Source organism: Schistosoma mansoni, chromosome 1 (assembly GCF_000237925.1).
Source record: "Schistosoma mansoni strain Puerto Rico chromosome 1, complete genome".
Taxonomy (NCBI): domain Eukaryota; kingdom Metazoa; phylum Platyhelminthes; class Trematoda; order Strigeidida; family Schistosomatidae; genus Schistosoma; species Schistosoma mansoni.
Window position 1 is genome coordinate 4,230,840 of NC_031495.1, and position 5,916 is coordinate 4,236,755.

At 35.6% G+C, this 5,916-nt stretch overlaps 1 non-coding gene across 1 annotated transcript; it reads left to right on the top strand.

The window, feature by feature from the left end:
- The first annotated feature begins 725 nt into the window (after window positions 1-725).
- On the top strand, window positions 726-792 carry Smp_tRNA_02087_Gln_TTG.1.1. Its single transcript has one exon. It is a non-coding gene (tRNA).
- The last annotated feature ends 5,124 nt before the right edge of the window (window positions 793-5,916 follow it).

Genomic DNA, 5,916 nt, shown 5'->3' on the forward strand with positions numbered 1-5,916 from the left:
TTATGGTGTGTGTGTGCTACTTATCTCGACATATAAGTAGTATATAACGTTAATCAGAAATAGAATGTCTGGCAGCACACAATGATAAGGAGATCGAGAAAGGAAGAATAGTCATGTTTGAGATTGTAGATGCAAATAAATCCTCAAAATCAATAGCTCTGTAAGTGTTCGACATTGGATGCTGACCATATTAGTTTTAATGGACTCATTTAGCTGAAAGCGCTCGGTAATGCATCCGTACCAGATCACGTTTTGGAACGGCGTGCGTAACATCTCCCGCGATTACTAGCCAGATTAGATCAGTCACTTTTCGATATATTGATAACCCATCAAATATATCTTCCAACCTCCTCGCTTCTGACTTTTGATTTGACTGGGTGGGTGCGACTCAATTATATAAGGTGTTACTGGTAAGTAAAGTGTTGTCAAACTATAATACCTGTGGTATCTTCAATAGATAAGAAGGTTAGTGACGCCCAAATTTTGTACTGACGTTATATTTTCTCTTGTTCTATAATGAATGTTGAGAGATTATTGTGTTTAAAATCAGACATCGTGTTCCACCTGCTCCGGGAATTATGTAACCAACCTACCACAATCACTTCAATGTATTTCAAAAACGGGTAAATACAAGTCCGATAGGATGAGAGCCTTTCTTGTGAATGAAAAGTTTATATATATATATATAACTTCACCTATTGCACAAGCAGGTGGCTATCAGGACTCAGTAGCTAAGTGGACAACGCGATCGCGTTTGAAGCGAACGGTACTGGGTTCGAGTCACAGAGTGAACATTAACTCTGAGATGTGGGTGCGTACAGCTGACGAGTCCTTAATAGGACGAAACGCGCGTCAAACTGGATTCCAATGCTAGCCACTGCCCATCTTTATTTACATAAATTGTTCTCACTATATACGCTTTTATTAAGTAATTAATAAGTGTAGCTAGTCGAAAATAACTACTATCATGATTATACTTGATATTGAATTAGAAACTGTATTAGATGTTCTATCAAATTAATTCATATTCTGATTTGTATTTATTATAGCTTGTATAAGTCATTGTTTGTTTAATAACAATGCTTCCAGGTTTTCAATGATAGTCTAGCTTAAATTGACTCGTGAATTCAACTGTTAAAAATACTTCAATCTCTACAGTTCCCCTTACTGATAATGAAAAAAGCCTTAGGACTCTGTGTGTTTTTTAAAATGGAATTTATGGGATTTTTGACAGAGTTTTCGTTTAACAATAAGTTGACTGTTTTCCAAGAATATGATCCTCCTCCTACCTATTTCTTTAAAAATGTCTTGCTATAACGGTCCATTTTCTTTAGACGAATATCTACACTAGATTCCCTCCCAGTGTCCATTCTACAGGACTTCAACATAACTCAGATCAAGAACACGTGATTAGCCTGATAAGAACGTATATATATTCCTACACCAAACCGGCACAATCCAACAAAAAATAGACAATCAGTCATTATCATTCTCGTCCACACATCCAGTTTTTATCCAACAATGACTACTCAGTAAATGAGCTATTATTGAATCTTAATAAGTTAAGCATTGTTTGAACTATTAGACCCTACATTTGTAAGTAAACATTTACAATGTTCAGTCAATACAGTCAACATTATTTACTAAATTAGTTTGTAAAACCATTTTATAACCAAACAACAAAGAATTACATCCGAATTATGTAAGCAAAGATGGATAGTGGCTAGCAGTGGAATCCAGTTGGACGCGCGTTTTGTACAATTTGGGACTCGTCAGCTGGATTTACCTGAATCTCAGAGTTGATGTTCACTATGGCACTCGAACCCAGTATTTTTCGCTTCAAACGCCATCGCGTTATCCACTCAGCCACTGAGTCATGATAGCCAGTTGCTTGTGCAATGTGGTGAAGTTTGAATTCACTTAGTATTGTTTGTTTGAATCTTCCCATCGTTGCACAGTATGCACATATGCCAATTAGAGACTGACCAGTTACAGTCCTAACACATCGATGGGAAGATTCAAACAAACAATACTAAATAAATTTACATCCGAATTTGTTTTTAATTAATGGGTTAATCGCGTTTCCTTCCCATGTAGCACAAATGTCTGACAATCAGCTGACTATTATTATTATTATCATCATTATTATTATAGCTTAATCATGTGAAAAGTTCCCATTTTAGACAGTTTGAAAGAGATGATTATAATAAGGGAATCTTTCCTTTAAGTTAACCTTTCATTTTGACCCTAATTTCTATGTATAATTATAATAATAATAACTATTATTATTATTATTACTATAATCCATTTTCTGATGAAATCAATACTAGTCAGATGACCCTCGTGCTTCGTACAATTTGAGACTCGTCAGCTGGATGTACCTACATCTTAGAGTTGATGTTCACTCTGGCACTCGAAACCAGTATCGTTCGCTTCAAGCGCCATCGCCACTATCCATCTTTGCTTATAATTCTTATTGTTTCACTTCATATTTTTCGATTTTTTTATTTTGTATAATTTGTACCAATGATTGTTTTTTGTTTTTTGGGGGAACATTTCAGGACTATTATTGTTATTATTATGTAGACCTCCTAATGGCTTAATTAGTTGTCTGTTAAATTACGGGTAATTTTAGGTAATTACAAAATCAATTTAACCATAGATTGATCGTATGCAAATATTTAGGGTCGAAAATTGAATATTTGGCCTAATAAGTCAAGCTTTAAAAATCGATTGCATAATTTCGTTGGTGGGTTTTATAGATGAGTTTCAAGTCTGAATACTGTTTGTTAGCGACGAAAGAAAAGTGCTCAGTCTAAACTACAAGTGACTTTATAGCATAAGTTAGAAGGGCGAAATTACAATTTGTGGATCAATCAATGAAATTAAAGATAGTAAATCATGGATTTTAGCGCCAAGTTCATTCATTCATATGGCTAAATAACATTGTGACATTATAATTGGTATCATTTCGTGATAAAAACTCTAACTTTAATTACTAGCCCTAACTTCCAACTCTAAATCCTAATAATGATTCCTCATACTGATTCATGACCTTTTTATGACCCTGAGTAAGTAGGTGAATTTTCTAGAGGTCATTTTGGCGTCGCTTAAAGATCATTCATGAATCATAGCTTCACCCCACTGCACAAGCAAGTGACTATCATGACTCAGTAGCTACGTGGATATCGCGATGGCGTTTGAAGCGAAAGGTACTGGGTTCGAGTTCCAGAGTGAACATCAACTCTGAGATGTAGGTACATCCAGCTGACGACTCCCAAATAGGACGAAGCACAAGTCCTGGATTCCATTGCTAGCCACTATCCATCTTTGCTTCACCCTTAGAAGTTATAATATTAACTGCAGTAACACCGTTAGACATTATCTTAATAGAATATCATTAAAGATCCTCGAATAAATATGAAGACTTCGTTAACAAAATGACCTGTAAAAATTCAACACTAATTCTCGGCTGTTGCAGTTAAGGATAAGATGATAATGAAACTAAAATGGTACAAGGATAGTATGCTGACTACCTTGAGTGACATATCAGCCAGTCGGGAAACTCTACTTAGTTAGGGAACAATTAACAATGGGAAATAATGAAATAATAAACGTAATAGTAATTATTAACCTTCATGAGTCAAACTATACCTTCTAGTAAGGAAAAAAGGGGCAAGTTTACATAAATACATAAGTATTAAGAGTCAGGTTAGTATTATGAGTTAGGGTTATCAACCCCTTAGAGTTTTCATCACCGACTACCATAAATTACAATACAAAAATGTTAGTGGCAAGTATTCACAGTTCAACTGGAGTTTTAATCTAGGCTTTCAAATTAGGGTCAGGGTTTTCAACACGAACTGATATCATCTATAATGCAATGCCCATCCACCTCCTTGTTTACAAATCTGGGAAACTTAGAGTCGAGATTTAGAGTAAGTGGACGAAAAGAAGAATATTCACAATTGATTGATCACTGGGTGGTGATCAATGTCATGCTTATCAAGTCCGTCTTAGTGCTGATCGAATGTTGTCGATCAAGTTGCAATGTGACCACTAGTCTAGGTGGCTCGACACTGCGTGCACTATGTTGAGATAAGATGGTGATTGAAGGTGGTCAACAGGAAACCTTGGACCAGGGTTTCGTGCTACTTGGCATTAGTCAGCAAGGTGTACCTGTAATCTTGAGGGAACTGGTGCTCCCTGACGGATTCGATCCCGTGTTGTTTATTGGTTATCAGTCAGTCTTATTGTGTTAAATCATTGATCCTTTCGGTGGACTTCAATTAAACTATTCACCAGTTCCCTCAAGATTACATGTACACCTTGCTGACGTATGCCAAGTAGCACGAAACCCGGGTTCAGGGTTTCCTGTTGACTACCTCCAATCACCATCTTAAAGAAGAATACTATTTAGCTTCACTAAACATGATTATGCAATGAACGGCATCGAGTACTTTAACACATAATCTATCCTAGGAACATGTATTTTATGTAATTTAGCCCAAGCACCATCTAAAATTCATCCCTCCGTTGCGTAATAAATGTTTTCATTGATTTAAAAGAGTTTACAAACCAATTACTGCCAATTCTTATTTGGTTGATATTGACATACACACACTATTTATCACTACACTTTAAACTTCGAGCAAAATACATGAGGGATTAGCCTAGTTCTGATTGATTGACTCAAGGCTGTCAGTATATTCATAAAACGTTTAAATACTGGGTTCGGGTCCCAGAGTGAACATCAACTCTGAGATTCAGGTACGTCCAGCTGACCAGTCCCAAATACGACGAAATTTGCGTCCTGGATTCCACTACTAGCTACTATCCATCTTTGCTTATAATGCTTGTGAATTAAGGCAATATCGAGGCAATACGCACAGTATGCACATATGCCAATTAGAGACTGACCAATTGCAGTCCTAAAAACATCAATAGGAAGATTCAAACAAACAATACCAAGTAAACTTATATATAATTAGCAAAAGTAAATGGAAGTAATCTTTAACTAAGAATCTGTCAGTGGACGCTAAAATAGTAGGTAAGGACCAGTTCTGATTAGTTAGTGTTATATTCTAGTGAATATTAAATTACGGATAACTTCCGAGGACTATTAATGGACTGATATTAAATATATATATATATATATTTGTATATATATATATATTTGTATAACTACTTAGCAATTAAATTGTGTATCTATATTCATCTTATTATAAGCTTCATTTCGACCTATAAATTACTATTATACGATTGACTGTTCCTAAATTATACTCAGTTTATTGATTACAGTCTTCCATGTTCACACCCCTATTTTGGCTTGATCTAGTACAAATGTCATTCCTTATTTTATGGTATGATGTGGTCTGTTCGGTTGGTATATAAACCAAGTGTGTTTGAAATAAACGATTCGCATAGCAGAAGCTGTTATTAGTGTTCTGGACTAAACTGGAAGGGCTAGACGAACAAATGACCAATTAAGATGCTAGGTTGCTCATACTGGTCGAACGTCATTAGTTAGGCACAGTTACTAAGATTGAATAGTTCGTATTTCGATTGGTGAATAAATCACGTGATAAAAAGCCGGGCTTAAATTTACAACAGTTTGGGATTTCACAGTGTGGGTGCTTTGAATTCCTTTTTCTATGAAAGCTAACGCTTATCATATCTAGATGACCAATTCATCATTTATTCTTTAATTTTCAATCATATTGTATCAATATTTCATCAAACATTAGCGTTGTGGTTTTACTGAACTAGTATGGGACTCCTCAACAGTGCATATTCACGATCCCATACACAGGACTCGAACCCAGAACCTTCAGTCACACACGTTAATGCTTAACCTGTAGACGACTGAGCAGACGTTTTACGGTGTTAATACATTTTAGTTCATTAATTTGTTAA